The 21,461-nt window shown below is 44.2% G+C and overlaps 1 protein-coding gene and 1 non-coding gene across 2 annotated transcripts in view; one reads left to right on the top strand and one right to left on the bottom strand.

Moving 5' to 3' along the window:
- CSMD2 (CUB and Sushi multiple domains 2) overlaps positions 1 to 21,461 on the bottom strand; it is a 638,485-nt gene that overhangs the window by 468,575 nt on the left and 148,449 nt on the right. The gene's annotated exons all lie outside the window — the stretch shown is intronic.
- On the top strand, positions 20,037 to 20,138 carry LOC126012337 (U6 spliceosomal RNA). The gene has a single exon (XR_007496850.1). It is a non-coding gene; the product is annotated as a U6 spliceosomal RNA (small nuclear RNA).

Below are 21,461 nucleotides of genomic sequence, written 5' to 3'. Positions count from 1 at the left end.
ACCAAAGACCCCTCCCAGAAATGAAAGGTCTATTAGCAGGTAAGATTTTGCAAGAGGAATGGAGGTGGGGTAACAAAAGTAAATATATCTACTCATCTCCAGCTCACAAGGGTTTTCTCTCTTTCAACGCACCTACACACACATTGCTGCATCAAAATCTGAGATTTATGATTTCACACATGTTTGGTGACCCAGGTTTCTTTCCAGCTGAAATCCCTGACAGCCAAAATTTGGTTTTCTCTAAGCCAAAATGATTTTCACAAAGGAGTCACTTTGGGGACAGAAGGGGCTTCCCTCTCTATGGTTAAGGATAATGGAAAACAATTTCAATCCCCTCCTCGGGCTCAGCTGGTCCTATGAACACTCTCTGTGTTGCACTGGGCCCTGCTGTGGAGTGCTGAAGTGAGTTGAAGGTCTGCTTCCCTCCTGCCAGCAGGAAAGCTGGCTGCGAAGCAACTGTATTCCCCACGCCCTCCACAGCCGCCTCTAAGCATGGCTAATGAGCATGCTTGACCTCACAGGCTCACCCCAGCAGCTCTGCAAATGTCACTCAAGATCCCTCCTGACACCCACACACAAGAGGGCACAGTATTTTAAATTAAAAGTTATATCCTCACACGATGCGTTTCTCTACTCTTTCAAAAGCAACTTGCTGATAATTTCAGGCTCTTTGATGCAGAGCCAAGGGACCAGGGTCACTTTCTCACCTGAGAAGAAAGTACTCATCTAATTCTGGAGGAAGATCAGGAAGTGCAGGACTTCCGGTTTCTAGGAGTTTTCTGATCCCCCAGCAAAAACCTGGGCTGTGGCCTGGGCATGAGGACAAGCATGTGGGCCAGAGGCAGGAAATGGCTAAGGCCATGGAAACATAGATCCAAATAGAGGAGCTGCTGGAAGAGAGCCCTGAATCCAGGCACCAGAGCCCAAAAGATGTCCTCTGACCTTTGATCTACCTGGGCTCCAATTTCATCTTCAAAGCTCTCCCCAGCCAGATGCATTCCTGCCTCCTCAGGACACCATCTGTCCCAGACTAAGGGAGTTATTCCAGGTTGACCCAGGGAGAAGCAAAGATAGCACACATGGGGTGTGAAGTGGGTGGGCTGTAAGGCAGATTCCCAACACTCTACTTTCTCTCCCCTTTGGTCCTCGTGATGCTAAAAATACCAAAGTCTTCACCCTGCCTGTAGATGAGAGCTCTTTAGATGACAATATGAAGTACTTCCATGCTTTTACCACCATGTAGAAGGACATCAATATCTACATCATTGGGTTGATTTAAAAATGAAGTGTGTGCTGGAGAGATAGTACTAAGGTTAAGGCACTTGCCTAGCAAACAGCTGAACTGTGACCCTAAGCACCAACACACCTAGCCAGGTGTGGCCTCTGTGTACAGAGCCCTGAGCACCACCAAGTATTGACCACAAACCAAAAATGGTCTCAGAGATAAATCAAATAGTCAAGTTACTTACCTTGTATGTGCTGACTCAAATTTGATTCCTGACACTGAATATGACCCATTGAGTCCCAGGAATAAATCCTGAGCATAGTCAGACATAGCATCCAAACAAACAACAACAATAAAAATCACTAAGTGAAGGAGACTGAGGCTAGCTCAGTGTCTTGAAATACATGTTATGCCTATATGGATGATAACAGGGCCTGGCTCCTGGTCCAATAAATAGTGTGATTCCCAGAAATCACTGTCATCTTAAAAATGTGAAAGTGCTGTGATATGAGTATGACCTCTGGGGATCACTCTGTGAGTACATAATGAATCCCATGATCAGAGTCAAGAGTGCAGTTCCAGGGCCAGAGAGATAGCATGGAGGTAAGGCATTTACCTTTCATGCAGAAGGTCATCGGTTCAAATTCCGGCATCCCATATGGTCCCCCGTGCCTGCCAGGAGCAATTTCTGAGCACAGAGCCAGGAAAAACCCCTGAGCACTGCCGAGTGTGACTCAAAAATCACAAAAAAATAAAAAGAGTGCAGTTCCCAGCTAACATCTAACTGGAACTACCAGTTAAGCATGCCTGGCCTGAGAAGCATCATGGCCAAGCATGGGAATGTTCTCTTGTCATGAGTATTAAACAAAATATGTATGATCCTTGGTCACTACAACAGCAGCATCATCGAGGGGAAGGTGGGAGAGGAAATATAATAAATCAAACTGAACAAGTAATCCAAAGATTAAGTATAGTCATTCATGTCAAGTTTTGAGCAAAGCCTTACCTCACTTGACCTTACCTCCTTTTCTCCTAACCCCTTTCTTAACCACACAGAATTCAGAACTTTATCAGCAAAGAAGAGACTAAGAAAGGGCAAAAGGGTAGGTTGGAGGGATTGATTTCACAGGACTATGATCCAGGGAGAGAAAGGAAGCAAGGGAGTGTGTTAGATAGGTAGTAGTTGAAAGTTTGCTGGAAAGGAACCACCATCTTCACTGGCCCTGTCTCTGTCTGTGGTGCTGAAATCAGAGAGATAGGCAGGACTGCTGAGAAGTTAGAGGGGATCCAAGGGGAGGGATAGACCCTCCATTAGGTTCTGCTGACTTGGGGCAGTGATAATGATGTTTAAAAAAATAGAGGCCATGAGGAAGGGTCAGACACCAGCAAACATTGTCTTTGCTACCCCCTGTGTGTTCAAATCAAGGGTAGCCTTGCCCAGGGAAACAACCCCCCCCCCCCCACATACACCACACACAAATGCCTGGAATCCCCTGTTCTCCTGAAGTGCTAGGGAGAGGAGGTGGTCCTGCAGAGCAACAACAGCAGTCTAGTTTGTCTTTTCCTAACAGGTTTCCTATGGAATCTCAGAATTAATGGAATGGAGATGAAAAATATTTCAGCTACCATCCAAAGCAGCTGTTAGGCCAGAGTAGGGGATTCCCAAGCTATTGCTCTGCCTCTTCCTCACACACCATGTCAGACCTAAGAACTGCAGGCTCATGATCTCTGGAGTGAGCTCCCAGCCTGGCAGGAAGGCCCTGTCCATGGGGGAAGAGACCTGCCTGCTAAGAATGTAGGGTTACTCCTGCTCTGGGTGGGGAGCTGTGCCTGTAGCAGGGAGAGGCCCATTCTGTCAGTGTCACTGAGAAAGCCTGTGTGTGTCCTGTGTTGAATCTGCATATATGGGGCTTTGGGGCAAGAGCCTGAAAATCACCTGCTGAGACCCAGAATCTGATTCTGTCCTTCAACTTCTGTGCTGGGTCTCTGAATCCTCTGGGCCTCCCTTGAGAGAGTCTTACCAAGCTTCTGGGAATTGACTGACAGGATTTGAGGTCTTCCTGTTGATAGGAGACTAGGTTTCATTGTCTGCTCGAAGAATCAGAGTTTTGAAGACAACTCAGCTTGATCTGCTTCCTCTTTGGCCAGGGCCATACCCCAGGTCCCCAGGAGATGGTCTGGTGAGTAAAGGCCTCTAGAGTAATAATAAGGGACTCCCCTAGGGAATTATTCTCACATTCAGGCTATCATATTGGCCTGGTCCTTAGGGATCACACAGAGTCTCAAGCCCTCCCTTTAAGATGGGGAAAAGCTTTCTGGGGTCCTGAGACCCTTTTCAGCTGTGTGTAGGGAAGGACACTAGGGACCCTAGAAAAACATATGATAGCCATCTCCTGTCTCCAACCTCAATCCAAGATGATCCCAGAGCCAGCCATCCATTTCATAATGATCCGTTCCCTTGGCCTAGGAATATCTCACCTTATCTCAGTCCTGGCACTTCCAGAGTAGAAGCTTCCATGGGCCAGGCTCAAGTATGTGTGAACAGATGGAGGTGAGGATGGCCTTGGCTCTGTCCTTTGGAAACTCACTTCAAGCAGGGGAGACTCTGATATGTCTGTTGGGCAGCCCATGTCACATTGAGGAGAAAGATGGAGAGAACCTAGAAGCAAAATTAGGCCAGGCCCTGCTGCTACAGCTGAGCAATGTGAGGGATGAGAATGCAGCTATATGGCAGAAAGACAACCTACCTGAGGATCCAAGAGAAGTGGGGAGCAGTCATAGAGGGTGAACAGAGGCATCTAGCTGGGGACATTGATTTTGGAGGCTCTGGAAAGAGCTGCCAGTGTGTAAGGAACAGAGCCTGGAGCATGTTGCTTCTGGGGTGTGGGTTGAAACAGGGAATCAGGCCACTTTCACTTGTGTGACACCTGTCCCTGTACTCTCTGCACTTGGGTATGGGCCACCTCTGGGTCCTGAGTACTTTTCTTATTTGCAGTATAACAATTCACTTCTCAACTTTACGCCCCACTTACTTGCAGGTCTGACCCCAGCTATCATCACCCTGCACATAACTCCTCAGCTCTTTCTTACCCTCTCTGTTATTTTCAGTCAGCTATTCCACCTTCTTCTCCCCCAACCACCCATTTATTTGCTTTGGGTTTCAGGTGAGGCTTAATTGCAGCAACAATCCAATCTGGCTAATTGCAGCATGACTGTTTTACTCGAGGACCAGGACTACGTTTCTGATGGAGTTTCCTTCAGCCACCCCTTCTCTTGCTTGTCTGGTATCTCCTTATGTACAAGATACTGCTGAGACTAGGTGATGTGCAGTCCAGAGGATAGTTGGAGACTCCCTCAGGAGCTCAGCTTAGGCAGGAGGAAGAACAGAGTCACAATAATAATCAGTGAGCAAGCCCCTTATCCTTCATGACTCACCATAAGACCATGGAGGAAGAAAGCAAAGTGTGCACTGAACAGGTGGAATGAACCTGAAACAGAGCTGAAGACATGGGCATTTTTAGAGTTAAGGGGTGGAGTGGGGTGAAAAGATAGCCATGAAGTCAGAATGATAATTGCAGAGGCTTAGGGGCCATGCTGAATGTGTGAGGATGTTAAGGTCCTGGATGATGGACAGGGCAGAGAGTACAGAGACAAATGGAAGATATGGCTTTGAGGATAGTAGTGGTGTGAAGGACATGACAATGAAGATGGGAGAATAGAGGACAAATCAGAAAGCTCCACAGGAACCTGAGTGGAGGACCTGGTAGCACTGGCCTGGAAGGAGGGTTGCAGGGGCTCAGGAAGGAGAAGCAATAAAAACGCAGTTGTTAGGACCATCTAACATAACATTGGGATGGACATAGCTAGGGGATATTTTAGGGGATTGATTAACTGATAGGAGATGAGTGGGGCTAAGGGCTGCAGGCTACAATCTTTCCATTTTTAAGGGGAAAAGACACTCTCAAACAAAGCCTGTCTTGTAAGGAACCTGATAGATAGTTCAGGAGGGAGGTCACTTGCCTTGCAGTTTGATCCTAGCCATCCCCAATGTTCCCCTGAGCCATACCAGTAATGATTCCTTAGGGCAGAACCAGAAGTAACCCTTGAACACAACCAGTGGGGTCCCCCCCCCAAAAAAATAAATAAAAGAAAGAAAAGAAACTTGCCTGCCTCCCCCAGGTGTGAAACACATGACATGAATAGAAGAGCATGTCTGAATGTGATGTTTGCTTATTACAGACCTGCCAGTGCAGACAAAGCAGCCTGAAAGCAGACAGAGCCAGATATTACTGATTACAATTGCTCTGTCCCTGGACCTCAGCACTGTCATATTCAAATGTGTGTGGCAGGCCCTGCGCCCAGCTGAGGCCACACCTGCAGGCAGTGGAAGGGCGGCTGCCCCAACCACCCCCTCTTAGCTTACAGCAGCAGGGGACATTACCCTCCTTCCCCATCCACCCACCTACCCCTCCTGTCCAAGTAGCCGCTGCTAAATATAGCCAGCAGCCACGCTTTCTCCAGGAGTCCAGAGCGAGAGTGACGCTGAGCAGAACAATTGCATGTTCTGCTGGAGCCCACAATGCCAGGCCACTAATTAGTGGTTTGGCAGCCTGGGAGGCTGGAGGAGCTGCAGCAGGCCAGGCCTAGGGTTGCCCAGGTTCCTCTGAGGGAAGATCGGCACGACTCAGCTGAAGTGTGGGAGTGGCCCAAATGTGGAGAAAGCACAGGGCTAGCAGAAGGGAGAAAGACACCCAAGGAGGAAAAGGCCAGTGAAGCCTGAAGGACACCAGAAGGAAGCTTGGTCACTGTGTGGCTCTTTACTCGAGGCTTGCACCAACTCCATAGCCTGAAGTCTATCCAGAATTGGACTGGGCATTGGGAGCGTTTTCCCCTGCGTGTCCCAGTGAGAGGCAAAGGTGTTAGGGCACAGCTTAGTGGTGCTGGTACAGACCTGAACCCTTCTCCCCACCAGCATCCAGTCTCTCTCATGCCCCCAGCTGCCCATAAGTACCCTTGTGGCAGGAGCAGGCAGAAGCATTTGTGCTCTTGCCTAGTTCAGTGCTCACTCTGCTCTATTAAGACTCACAAATTCCTTCAACTGACATCCAGCGCTCCCTGTATACAAGGTGGCACCTCACCCACCCTAGCACATCTAACCTGAAGCTGGTACCAGTAGAACTTTAGGGTTGACAATGGCAAGTTTCTCATATACACATGCCCATTCATTCCTCCCACCCAAGACTCCTTGGCGTGGCCCCCATGTGATTTGTGGCCAGCTGCAACAGTAATCCCATGTTCGTTTGTTCCCCCAACTATACCCTTCCAGGTCTCCTTAAGACTCTGTAGTCTTTTTTATTTCTTTATTTTGTTTGTTTTGTTTTGAGGCCACAGTGGTGGCACTCAAAAGATTATTTCTTGTTTGGCATTGAGGAATCACTCCTGGCTGGTGTGGGGGACCATACGGGGTACAGGGATTGAACCCAGGTCAACTGCGTACAAGGCAAATGCCTTACTTGTACTATTGTTCTGGCCCATGACTCTGCAGTCTTATCCTCTTACCTATCTGGAAGGAAGCAAAAGTAATGGGAATCTGGCAGGAGCTTGCATGGATCCTTACCACCACTCTGGATGGGTCACTCCAGTCTCACACCCATTTTATAATGAAGAAGACTGAGACACAGAGAGGCAGACTATCTTACAGGACAACAGGTGAGTGGAACCTGGTCCCTCACCCAGGTCAACTGGCTATTCCCAGAGCTGGCCACCTGCCCAGAAGTGACTCAGCTGTTCCTCCATTCAGCCTCTTCTCAGAGCTTCTGACTGTTCTCTAAGCTTAAATATGTTAATAGTCTCAAGTCCAAGTCTGGTCTCTGGCTTTCATCCAAGGCATCATGTACTCAACCAGGGCTTCTGACTAGTTCTCTTTTTTGAATGCAGTCCCCTGAGCATTATGCACTGGTATAGATCTTAATACACAGGGCACTGGGCATAGATCATGGACTTTCATTGGGAAGACTCTGAGGTTCTCTACCCACCCACATCTGATTCAGGCCCCACCCAAAAGATACAAAGGGACCATCATGTCACAGGAAGCTAAAGATTGTCTTCAACAGCATACACCACTTCCACATGATTAGTCTGGAACATCAAAACTCGGGTACCCAGGGAATCAGAAGAGTTGAAGAGCATTACAATAAGTATGTACTGATCACTGAGCACAGTCCTATTCTAACTGCTCTAAAACATTTCTGTCTCAAATTGGCCCCTTCCATGCAATATCCCCACATTAACATGTTATAGACAAAAGAGGCAGAACAGGAAAAGGTGAAAGAACTTGCTATATGCTAGGACACTGGGGTTTCATGCCAGCTTTCCAGGCTCTGTCCCCCATGTTTGATCCACTGCACTATGGATAGGGAAAGCTGCCCCAGAACCATGATTAATGCCTCTGGAAACATCTCAATTGCCAGCAACACCAGCAGCTCTGGTGATTCTGGCCAAAAACTACTTCTTGAGTTTTGAGTATTCAAGTTCCATGAAGTCCAGGGCAGTGCTTCTGGAACACCTCATTTCCAGAGCTCCCCACCCCATGAGTCCTCTCAATAGTCCTCCACTCACTTCAAAAATGCTCTGCCCTGTATCTCTAAAGGGGCTCCATGATGTCAGCAGTCTGTTTAGTTCAGGTTTAAGCCCAGGATCACTCATAACTCTTCATTCATTCACTAATTTATTCCTGCAGCTGGTCCTGCCTACGCAACATTTCCTAGGTTCATCTGACTGTCATTCTTCCCTCAAATCTAAAATCTGCATGCAGGCACTCACAACCCCAGGCCTTGTATGCAGAAAGCATCCTGCCTGTAGATCACTATCCAAGAGTGCTAGGTGCATGGAATACTTTTCTAGGGATCTTGCTGGAACAATAACCCAGTGGCTCATAACAGCCATCTCCTCTTTATGTGTTCCTCTGCTTCCTCAGTGTCCAGCACTACATTGAGCACACTTAATGGGCTTAATCTATGGTCATGGGTGGAAAAAAAGGAATGAAGGTTGAGGAGATTAGGGACAGGAGAAGGGTTAAAAATGGGAGGAGATTACCAGTCATTTCTAGCCAATGGCAACAAAATTACTGCAGCAACTCTGAGTAGAAACTGGAATTGCCAAGAAAGACACTTAGAGAGGCCTTTGATGATACCTGGTGCTAAAGGGGTTCTAAAGGCAAGGATAACAATAAGAGATGAGTGTGGGGGAATGAGATTTTTCCCTTTAATATTGACCTATCAATTGACCAGTAGCACAGAGTTCCAACCTAGCTCCCTCCATTCTTACAGTCTCGGCTCCCTGCATGCTCTGGGCATCCCCAATGTGTAATGAGACATCATTGTATTTTCTTTCTAGGTCCTGGAACATGGGCATTGTTCAGGGTTAAGTGGTTGATTGCCTTCTGCTGCTAAACTGGGTCCTCCTCCACCTATCAATCTCTGTACAGAAAACCAGGCTCAGCACAGAGTAGGCACTCACAAATGAGGCAGAAATCAAAGAACTGGTAAGGAATTAATCATGATGCATCTTAATTCAGTCCTATTGTATGGAGAAAATAAGCTTCAGAACTCACTCTCTTTTTATATGAATAAATATGTGTGCTCATATATATGTATACTATACTCATATTTATAATGATAGACATATAAACCTCTGCATATGAATAGGCACCTGTAGCTATGAAGGTATGTCTATATAAAGTGTGTATATATAAATGTATATATTTAAATCTTACAAATCACAATAAAATTAACAATTTAAAAACCCAATTGAAAAAAATTGATCAGAAAGCTTGAAAACGATCTAAATGGCTCATAGATACATAAAAAGATGTTTATTATCACTGGCGATCAGGGAGATAAAAATTAAGATCTCTGGGAAATATCAGTACACTCTATTTAGAATGCTTAAAATTCAGAAGACTGGAAATATTGTTTTAGAGGGCATGCATCTATCTCTATCATCCATTGATGATGAAAGTGTAAATAGTACCACCACTTTAGAAAAGTTGAGCAATTTGTAATGAAGGGAAACATACTCTTACCAGAAGACTTTTATTCCTAGTAATTTACCCAAGAGGCATGCAAACATGCCCAATGCCCACTCAAAGATGAAGGCATGAAGGTTCATTTATAGCAGTTTTAAAAAGGCCCCCAATTTTTTTCTTTTTTTTTTTGGTTTTTGGGCCACACCTGGCATTGCTCAGGGGTTACTCCTGGCTGTCTGCTCAGAAATAGCTCCTGGCAGGCACGGGGGACCATATGGGACACTGGGATTCGAACCAACCACCTTAGGTCCTGGATCGGCTGCTTGCAAGGCAAACGTCGCTGTGCTATCTCTCCGGGCCCACGGCCCCAAATTTTAAATGAGCTAAATTTCCATCAACAGATAAGTTGATAAGCAAAGGATGGTACAAAGGATGCTATGATTCAGCAGTAGAAAATGAATGAAACTCGTAACAACATGGATAAATCTCAACATCATTATACTAAAGAAAGTCAGACACAAAAGCGCGTGGGTGGCATGATTATATTGTATGATTCTATGAAGCTCTAGGAAAGACAAATGGGATCCAGACTGACAGAAGGCAGATTAGTTACTGGGAGATGGGGGAGGGGGTGACTGACTAGGAAGGACACAAAGGGACTTTGTGATGAGGTGACAGGAATGATTATGTCTTGATTGCAGTGGTGGGCGGATACACACAGTTGTCAAATACATCCAATAGTATACTTAAGACTGGTGCATTACCTATGTTAATTTTTATATCTCAATAAAGGTGATCTTAAGAAAACATTTAGAATAGGCATAATCAGAAAAGTGATAGGATATGTAGTAATATAAGATCTGCAGTAAACAGAAGCTTGAAGACTCAACATGGGCTGTGAACTCACTCCTGGAAACGGAGTTAGAACCAATTAGATAGTTATTTAATTTGAATTAATGCGGATCCACTCCATTTAAGGTGATGAGAGTCTTGCAGGAAACACACATTACTCTCTTCCCATTGGCCCCCCTCACGATACTTTCTCCACATGGGAAGCCCATGTTATAATAGCTACTCACATTCTTTGCTGCCCTGGGTCTTCTCTTCACAGCATGATAAGGGGACCAAAAGGGAGGTCTACCCTCCCCAAATCCAGGCCATATGGGGAAAATCATGACTCTTCTTTCTCTATGCAAGTCTCTAGCTCTGCCAAGTCACATACTCTTGTTGTATCTTGACTTCCTAAATCTAAAAATTTAAGACACTAAAATGTGCCCCCTGGGTCTAAGAATGTCAGTAAGGCAAGTATCCTGAGCACAATCAACTATTCCCTTTTCTTCCAGGGTAGTGTTGCCAGACATACAGACCCAAGTTAAGTCTGACTTCACATAAACAATGAGTAATATCTAGTCATTGTATGTGATATACTTAAATTTAGAAAAAATGTGTTGTTTATATGCAATGCTAACTTAATTGGATGTCTTGTTATTTTTTATTTGAGAAATCTATAGTCTTGTCCAGGCAGCTTTTGATATACTCTCCTTGGACCTTAAGGCTTCCAAAGGACAAGCCTTAGAACCCTCTGGTTTACAGCAGCAACTTTTCAGTCAATGTGAGTTGTGAATTGGTAAATCTTTGTGGTTCATTCACAAAGTACAGGAAGGACATAGAGAAGAAGATGGAACCAAGAGCAGCCTCCATCATAGTCACATTTGGCTATGCAGTCTCAGAATTAGTTTCTTTCTGGGTATCTGCTCAACTTCTAAATTACCCTGAATGGAACTTAGGGAAGGTCTTTATACCTTGTGGTTCTACTGAAGGATACAAGAACTAGAAAATGGGTTGGGAATCAAAAAAGAGTTTTAGGAAAATCATTTCAAATAGCCCACTTGAACTTGGTTTCTTCAGATCTTTAAAATGAACCTCAAATAAAAGTTAAAATATAAGTTATAGAATTTTTTTTTGTGTGTGTGTGTGTGTGTGTGTGTGTGTGTGTGGTTTTTGGGTCACACCCGGCAGTGCTCAGGGGTTATTCCTGGCTCCAGGCTCAGAAATTGCTCCTGGCAGGCACAGGGGACCATATGGGACGCCGGGATTCGAACCGATGACCTCCTGCATGACAGGCAAACGCCTTACCTCCATGCTATCTCTCCGGCCCCAAGTTATAGAATTTTTACTCTGTAGGAATTAGATAATAAAGTCAAGGAAGGGGCCAGGAAGATGGCACTAGAGGTAAGGTGTCTGCCTTGCAAACGCTAGCATAGGACGGGCCACAGTTCCATCCCCCGGTGTCCCATATGGTCCCCCCAAGCCAGGAGTGATTTCTGAGCACATAGCCAGGAGTAACCCCTGAGCGTCAAACAGTGTGGCCCAAAAATCAAAAAATAAATAAATAAATAAAGTCAAGGAAGCAGACAAGGGCTGAGAGAGAGAGAGAGAGAGAGAGAGAGAGAGAGAGAGAGAGAGAGAGAGAGAGATAAAGAGAGTATGACAGGCATTTGCCTTACACACAGCCAGAGCTCTATTTCCAACACAATACACGCTCCACCAAGCCCCACCAAAAGTGATCCCTGAGTACAGAGCTAGGAGTAACCTTTGAGCACTGCTAAGTATGGCCCCAAAATAATAAAAAAATATCAGACAAGTAGATAGATGCCATAATACCTATAATAAATAAAACAGTGTTTCCACTAATGTTGTGTATGTAAATACTTTAGGGGATTATTATGTTACTGACCCTAACCTGATCGGTGATTGTGCCCTACCCTAGGGTGTGACCTGGCATTCTGCCCCCACCCTAGGGTAGTACCTGATTTTGCTCCCACCATTGGGTGGTATCTGATCCCACCATTGGGATTCTGGGGGATAAAAACAAGGGTCTGTGGAAGGCGAGGGGATTTTGGCAGGAACTGATGCTGAGGCTTTGGACTTCAGTCTTGTCCACCGAATAAAGCTAATATTTCCATAAGCCTGACTGTCTGCGAGCTGTTTACCCGCCGTTTCACCTCAGAACCGTCGGCTAGACAGGGTGGCAGACACGTGGTTCGAGCTGAAGGGGAAAGACCTCATCCTCCATCCCTCCATCAGTCAACCTCTTCAGGGGCTGACTTGCAACACACTAATACATTAAAAACTCTAAATTTATGGAAAGGCAAATGATCCAACAGGTAAAAATAAACAGAGATACAAATAGGTGATTCACAGAAAGAAAAAAGATATGGAGAATAAACATCAATGAAAAGAAGCAACTCATAAATAACTAAAAAAGAACGAAGCAAAACCCCATTGAGACATTGTAATATTTGATCATTAGATTATCAGAAATAAAGATGACAAATAATCAGTTGTAGCAAGACAGAAAAATCAACTTAGGTGGTTGGTGGAAATGTAAAATAATGGCTTTGGGAGAGGACAATGAATAATATCAAAAGTACAGTTTGTACTCTCTGACCTAAACGTTCTACATCTAGCTTTCCATATGACATGCTTAGTCTGTACACACACAAGCATGATACACTCCCTGTAGCATTGTTTGAGTGATATCTTTGGAAGCAACTTCATTGTCCATCAATAAAATAACTAATAGCACCAAAATCAATAGAGTTACCAAGAACAAATACACATACAAAAAGAGCCCTAAAAGATATATGACATAAAAAGCAAAGTTTCTAAAAACTGTCTCATATATTCTCTATATATCAAGTTGAACTATATGTATACATGTATATATGCATGTAGGCCCATAAAAGTCTATATAGAAACACAGATACACACACACACATATATATACATATATTTAGCTCTATCCATTTATTATGTATAAGAGACAAAAATGGAGAGAAGGCTCATGTAGCAGTTTATACTTTGGAGTCTTTTGCACTGTTTAAAAAGCATGTGTCAAAATACCATATTCACATGTTGACTTCTAGCATTTAAGAACTTAGTATAGAGAACTGTGGTGGGCCCTATGGCTACCAACCATCCCATCTTGCTTCTCCCCATCTCATAGTATTCCAAAGTGCATCCTCTCTGAGGAAGAGCAACCCTCCTATCCAAGCTGAATCTCTGTGCTCAGATTCTTAAGTGCAGCCTTTATGCTTTTGGTCTTTCCTGAACCTTTGTTAGCAAGTCAGTCCTAATGGGCCCTCACTGCCCTCAATTCCCAAGTCACTTCACCCAGGTATACACACACACACACACACACACACACACACACACACACACACACACACACACACACACACACACACACACATTTTCTCCTCCACTTTCCAGCTCCATTCATTCCTTTCACTGACAAAATTCTCAAAAGGTGCCTCAGCTTTGGCCCACAGCTCTTGTGGATCATTGTTTCAGGTATTCTAAGAGCCACAGAACTCCAAACCAATGAAAGAAACTCTGCTCTAAGATGCTAGCAGCAGCCTGCCTTTTTTTTGATGGTGGTGGTGATGGTGAAGTTGGGACATACCCGACAGTGCTCTGGATTTTGCATTCATGATTTTGCATTTAGGAATTACTCCTGGTGAGTGTGGGAGACCATATGGGATGCAAGGGATCAAACCTGGATCTGCCACATACAAAGCAAGCACCCTGTGCCCCATCTGTAGCTGCCTTTGCCCAAGGTTCAACTCCTGAGCCCCCTCTGGGAAGCACCTCTGGCTTGCCCTGCTGTGGCCCTCTCCACCACCCTCTTACATACCAAAGCTACCATTCTCTCCGGTGCAATTCAAAGGCTGCTGATTTCCAGAAGAGAAATCAAGTTTCCATCAGTGTCTAACTCCCCACCACCCTGAGTAAAGGTCATGTTCTAAACAAGAAAGGAAGGAATGCACTTGTACTGTTTTACATTTTCTCTCCAGAGACACAGCCAACTCCAAACATATACTAGATAATAGTCACCCTGAAAAAAACGTTTAGTCAGTTAGTCAAAACTCCCTACAACCTGGAACTATTTGCCTCAAGTTCCTCCACCTTTTCATAAACAGATGCTGCCAGGAACCTGCCCCCATAGTCTTGGTCCATCCACGGTTGGTGTACTGCTAAAACATATTTCACATGCTTCCATATGCTACCCAAACAATAGACATCTGGCCATGTCTTTCTCAGTGATGAAGGAAATGATGAGGAGAATTCTCTAGCAATTCCAACAGTCTCTCAGCAAATTCTGAATGGAACTATTGAGGGCTCTTTGACTTCTCACACCAACCTGTACACAAACATTGGGTGGTCCCTGAGTTTTCCAGGGTTGGGCCCTTTTATTAAACCCCCAAAGCATGGTCATTGACAGATGCTGCCATGTGACTGAGCAGTACAGGGTAGTAGCTTCTGGACTATAGTCGAAGGTGGCAACCCATCCTCCTTTGACTGCTACTTCTTATCAGCCTGGTCACTCCAGGATAAAAAGCATCTGCTCTCCTCCTGCTATGGGAGGGCACATCTATAACTAGCCTCAAGAGCAGGTTATTGGACCTCTGTAGAACCTTGTGTCCTTAAAGCCCTGTATTCAAACTGAGCTCTGAAGAAATAGAAAACTTTTCAGCTTACCTTAGCAGCTCCATTCCTGATATATTTCCTACTTGGTTTCCTGATATAGACAGACAGTGAGTTCTCCATTCCCACCCCCTTTTAACCTGGGATGGAATCAGACTTACTACAAATAAGAAGAGTGAACTTTTTAAAATTCGCAAGTCCAGTTGTGTTACTACTCCATCCCCTTGAGCAGCAGTTCATCTAAATTTTCATGTGGTTTCATCCCTGGCATGATTTTCCCCAGATGGAACTCAACCATCTGCCAACATACTTGCTCCAGGGTTAGCTGTGAGTAGTGAAGGTCAGCAGGGATGAGTTCGTATGGAAAGGACACTTGGTAAAGTTCAACCAAGTGGTACACTGGAGCAAAATAAACCCAATATAGATAAATAACATTGAGAGAATACTTGAAATATATGAAGAATTCCTATAAAGTAACAAAGAGAGAGAAAGAATAAGAAAAAGATGGCCAGAAAGATAGCATGGAGGTAGTGCATTTGCCTTGCATGCAGAAGGATAATGGTTTGAATCCCGTTATCCCATATGGTTCCCTGAGCCTGCCAGGAGCGATTTCTGAGTGTAGAGCCAGGAGTAACCCCTAAGCACTACCAGGTGTGACCCAAAAAACAAACAAACAAACAAACAAGAATAAGAAAAAGATAAAAGAAAAAAAGGAAAAAAAAAGACAAAGAGCAGTCACAGAGAAATGACAATGGCTGATAAACATGGAAGACAGGCTAACTCCTGGATGATCAGCAATTCCCAAAGACTGTACCTTGACTGGTCTTTTCTTCTCCCACTCTTCCCAGGGCAGTCCCCAAAGAAGACATGCATAGGGAAGATGAAAGAGCACCCAAATATAATGAGGAGCTCTAATAAGCCAATAGTACTTCCTTCCTTATGTGTGACTTTCCCACAAAAAGCTCAGTGTTGGAGCTAGAGCAATAATACAACAGGTCATGCCTTGCCTGTGATCAACCCAAGTATGATCCCCAGCACCCAAGACTTGGTCCTCCAGTTCTTCCATGAGTGATCCCTGAGTGCAGAGTCAGGATTAAATCCTGCCCATCATTGGGTATGCACCCCCCAAATAAAAAAAACTCCGCCTTCAGATTCAGCATGGGGTATGGGTTCTGTACCCCTTAGTTCTCAGGGAAAAATGTGTGGAGAAAACAGTCTTGGTGATACAGTCTAATAATCTTAGGGCACAGAAAACTGGGCTACAGAGAACACTTCTCCTTTCCAATGGAGTCAGAGAAGCTGGTCAAGGCTGGAGCAAGTGCTGCAGAGGGAGCTGCTTGATGAAGGGTACCCTAGTGTGGTGGGTTTGTGAACCCCTTCTAGAACATCCAGAGAAAGAAACTGTGAAGTTAATACTGTGAATCAGTTTTGAGAGAGCTGAAACTCATTCTATGAAGAAAAATGGGGACAAGAAAGGGAAAACTAGAGGGGGAATTGGTGGGGAAAGAGGAAAGAAGGGAGGGAGGGGTTGAGTAAAGAAGGAAGGAAGAGAGGGGGAGGAGGAAAGGAAGAAAAGGTGGGAGGGAGGTAAAGGAAGAGAGGGAGGGCAAGAGGAGGAAAGGAAGCAAGGAAGAAGGAATCATAGCAAATAAGTATTGCATTTATGCTTTGCCTGAATTATTAAGTTTAATCCACAGGTCAACATTTGGGGCTCAACGTCAAACACCTGCAGAATCTAAAGTTCAGAACAGCTATCAAGCCATGTTTCCAAGGTTACACAATGGATCTGTGAATGTGCCAACTCACAGGACTCCAGGGTTTGTGCTCTGAATCCAAGCCACAGAGCATTTCTGAAGTTGGTCTGTCTGCAGAGTTCATCTCTGAGCACAAGAGGGCGGCAAGGAAACTGGAGGTGGACCTCTTGCTCATAGGAGTCCTGGAAGGCAGGGCCCAAGAGGAAGGAAGAACCTGGACCACTGACAAAGCAGAAATCTTTTGATGGGTCTGAACCCTGCTGAGTGGCTGGGTGAAAGAAACTGGCCCCTTACCCCACTCCCGAAGATGATTTCCAGTGCAAGTACAGTTCTTGCATGTCCCTGCGGGTCTCTGTGTGTCCTTAGTAACGGCATTATTATTCTCCTCTTTCTGCGTCTGGTCTGATTAATCTAATTTGCACATGTGAACGAGAAGCTGCTCTGATCCATTTAATATGTTGGGCCCTCATCCCAGCTCATTTGCATGGTGGGTCTGGCCAACAGAGGTATCTCCTGTTCCTGGCCTCCCTCCCCTCCCTCACCCTGCCCTCCCACCAGGCAAATTCTTGCTGAGCAGGCAAATGGTGATCCATGCTGTTGCTTTTAAGTCTTAAAACCCATTAGGAGTGTATTAGCAGACGTGCTGAGAGCTCATTTGAGTAATAAAAATCTTTTTTTGTGTGCAGCTAATAAAACAGAAGAAAGGGAAGAGAAAGAGAGAGAGATACTTGGAAGGGGAGATAGAAGGAGGCTATCTTCCAGCTTCTGTGAGCATGGAATGCTGGGATCTGTTGAACCATTATTGGAACTGGGCTCCTTTGCTCAGGGCTGCTGCTGCTGGTGATGGGAGAAGAGGGGAGTAAACATGGAATAGAATAGAGATTTTTTTTTCTCTAGAAACGTTCATCTGTGGGCTGCAGTCTAACTAGGATGGATGAGCTTTGTATCTGTTCCCATGGTCCCATCGATTCTGGTAACCAGACTATATAGTGTGACTCATATATATATAGTGACTCATAGGAACGATAGACCCAAAGGACAGTTCCCAGGCTCAGGAGCCTGTCCATCTGCACAGCCACATCAGCTTTGAGGCTGATCTTACACCAGCTACCGAGACTGCAGTCTGCAGTCTGCAGGATTTGGACACTCTGAGCCAGGAGGCTCCAGTCCAGTTCTACTTCTCCCCTGAAACAGTCTCAACAGCACAGGAGAAAGAGCTCACATGGCACCTGACCAATGGATGACTACCACAGAACCATCATTGGCTGCAAAATGATGAAAAGCAAGGCCCCTTGTTCAAGCATGGTATAAATTTCAAGAAAGCAGCAGCCAAATATTCAACCAATGTTCAGGCACTTCCTGGGCACGGGTCACCTGCCTATGAAGCCAGTCCTAGTTATACATTTGATCTTCAATTGCTTGTCATTTTCATGTAAAGGTCCTCAGAGAGTGGTCTTCAATTTAAGTAAGTTCAGTTGTCTAGGTTCAGAGAGATAATACAGTGGGGAAGGCATTTCACTTGCATATAGCTACTCATGTTCAATCCCTGGCACTGTATCTATCTCTGAGCCCTTCCAGGAGCTATCCCTAAGCACAGAAACAGGAGTAAATCCTGTGCAACACTGTATGTGGTATCCAAACAAAACAAAAACAAGGGTTCCAGAAACAACCCAGACTCATAGAATAAGCCTTTCAAGAGGACATTGAAGAAAAGGCTAATCAAAGGGAGGTCCAGATGGCTGGTCCCAGCTTCCCTGACGCCTCCCTCTGGTTAGAACTGCCCCAGATGCTCCAGTTTCCCCTAATGGCCCATTAAAGCCCCATAAGCCAAGACTTATCTAAGTCCTTTTGTGTGAATCCAGGAGAAAAGCAGCACAGAAATCCTCTTACAGTTAATCCCTCTGAGAACAGGAGCTAAAGCTATAAAAACTGGGAGCCAAAGAAGGAGGCAGTCATATTCAAGAAGTGGACAGTGGAGGGGTCTTTCTTGTGGCCAACAGAAGAGTAGGCTGGTGGGAGAAAGATAGTTTTGAAATAGGATCTCAAGGCTGGATTTATATTCACCATTAACCAGTAGCTAGGCTTTTGACTGTAGATAAAGCCCCTTACTCTCTCTTAGGCTCCCCACCACGTGTCTTTAAACTGTGCATAAGGACAATCAGATAAACATTCCAGGATGTTAATCATAGCACTGTGTAAATTGGCATGTGTGTGTGTGTGTGGTGGGGGGGGCAGGGAAAACCAAGATAAATTCCTTCAACAGGGAATTTTAGGTCATAATATTTCACTAACTGGCACTGTGAAGTTCTCTGTAGCCATTCAATAATGATGCCATGAGTTGCTTCTTTTTGATGTTAAGAAAAGGGGCATCCACACATTTCATGTTTCTTGAATCCCACAGGCAAAAAAGAAAATAAAAGTAATAGCAAGTAATAGCTGTGTCTTCAGTAAAACATAGACTGGACCCTAAATGGGCATCACTGAACAGTCACTAAATAGTAGAACCTAGACCAACCCCAGAACAAAAGTGGAGTGTCTCTGCAGTACCTTCTGCAAAATGCAGATTCCCCCAAACAAAGCTCTGTTCCTAAAACACTTTATTTTGGGGGGGGGGCACACCAGTGGAGTTCAGGGGTTACTCCTGGCTATGTGCTCAGAAATCACTCCTAGCAGGCATGGGGATCATATGGGATACTTGGAATTGAACCCTGGTCTGTACTGGGTTGGCCACTTGCCATGCAAATGCCCTATTGCTGTGCTATCTCTCTGGCACCTAAAAACACTTTTCAAGAACACGCAAAAAGAAATGACAAGATGCTGGAAAGGGAACCAGTCATAAAGAAATCAGAAGGGTCTTGCAGAAGCCCCAACAGCACCACCACTGAAAAGAGACGATGAAGAGTTATCAAAGGTCCACACAGGCTTTCTCTGTAGCTTTTGCCTAGGAAGACTGCAGGCTAAGGCATTTCTCCCCAAACAGACAGAGTAGTTTTGGCACAGAGTAAATAGAATTCCTGGATTTGCACAGGATATCTGACCTGCAATGCAGGACTGCTCAGCAAACAATCATTCATTTTCTAGGCTCAGGAGTTTTGCATACTGTTCAGTAGAAAATATTCTTTAGCAAATTTCTGCTCAAAAATATTTGTGGAAACTAGCCAGAGAATTACAAGTAGAATCATGAAATAAAATAAGAAAGAAATGAACAAAGTCAAAAGCTATGGTAAACATAATATCTCAGAAAAAATGATCAAAGGAAACAATATGAATTTAGAAATAGCATCCTTTTCTAGTCTTGATTAAATTATAAATATTTTAAAAATAAATCCAAAGAAGAGATGCTAGTATCTAGAAGGAAAGTGTGGGGCTGGAACGATAGTATAGCATGAAAGGTACTTGCATTTCATGTCTGCTAACCCGGATTCAATCCCTGGCATATGATGCCCAAGCATGGCTAGGAATGATTCCTGAGTATGGAACCTTGAGTTAGCCCTGGACACAACTGAGTGCCCCCCACCACCAACTAACCAATCAACCAAACTCACTTCAGCAGCACATATACTAAAATTGAAACAATACAAAGAAGTTAGGATAGCCCCTGCACAAGGATGACATGCAAATTCGTGAAGCGTTCCATATTTTAAAAAAGAAGAAAAAATAAAAGAAAGTTGTATGGTAAACAAAAGCCATGGAAGATGAGTTCAGAGATCAGGAAAAGGTAAAAATAAAACGATAACACTGAAAGTGTGTGAAGGAAGAGGATGTGATAGAAGGGGTAAGAAACAGAAAAGGAGGAAAAGGCCGAGGAAAACCTAGGAGGGTGAGTTATCAAAGGAGGAGGAGAAGGAAGAGAAATGAATTAAACATGCCTGAAAATCCAAATCAGGAATTTGGCAGGCCAGGATGAGAATATTAAATCAATAAATTTATAAGATCAAAGATATAAGAATAAGTATAGAAAAGATCATGGATACGAAATATTGATAAAAGAGAGACAACATACCCATAGAGAAAAATATACAATGATATAATCAATGAAAACATCCTGAAATAGGGAAAGCTGAATCTGAATATCAAAAGAGCACATGATAGATATTTCCAGATCTTTATAGATTGCAAAACATGCCAGTGAAGTTAGTACATTTCAAAGAAAAAGGATGAAAAAACAAACTAGACAAGACAGAACACGACTGGTTGGCTTTCAATCAAATCAATGAACTCTAAGGAGAATTGCATCTTAAGAATTGTATGTACCTAGGGAAGTCATCATTTAAGTATTTAAGACAACAGCAGATAGTCTCAAGTTTAGAGAAATTCAGAGAATACAACACCCATGAGGCCTTCTTTAAAAAAAAAATGACAGAATTTTAGCACCCAAGCAATTGATCAAAATACAGTTTGTTGGAATTTAAAATACATGGGTAGGAGATTAGTGATGAGTGAGAAATCTTTTTATAAATATGGAACTTGGATCACACACCTATGAGAATGAGCTTTCAGACTAAAATATAGAATATTAAACACCTTGCCAAATAAAAAGTTTTTTAAAAATTGGTCAAGAAATAACACAACTGGTGGGGTGCTTGCGCTGCACATGGCTGATCTCAGTTCAATCCCCAGCACCACATATGGTCTCCTAAGTATCATCACACCACCAGGAATGATCCTTGACTGTAAAAGTGATCCTGAGCACTACAGGGTGTGATGCAGACACAAAAACACTTACTTATGGGGCCAGAAGGATAGCATGGCAGTAAGACATTTGCCTTGCCTGGAGAAGGATGGTGGTTCGAATTCTGGCATCCTATATGGTCCCCTGAGCCTGCCAGGAGCGATTTCTGAGCATAGAGCCAGGAGTTACCCTGAGCACTGTCGGTATGTCCCCCCCAAAAAACCACCATCACTACCATCACCAAAAACAAAAACAAAATCACACTTACTTAAAACCAAGAAAAAGATATTAGGA

The sequence above is a fragment of the Suncus etruscus genome, chromosome 6, assembly GCF_024139225.1.
Source record: "Suncus etruscus isolate mSunEtr1 chromosome 6, mSunEtr1.pri.cur, whole genome shotgun sequence".
Classification (NCBI taxonomy): Eukaryota; Metazoa; Chordata; class Mammalia; order Eulipotyphla; family Soricidae; genus Suncus; species Suncus etruscus.
Note: the sequence above shows the minus strand (reverse complement) of the source record. Positions and strands in the feature narration are given on the sequence as shown.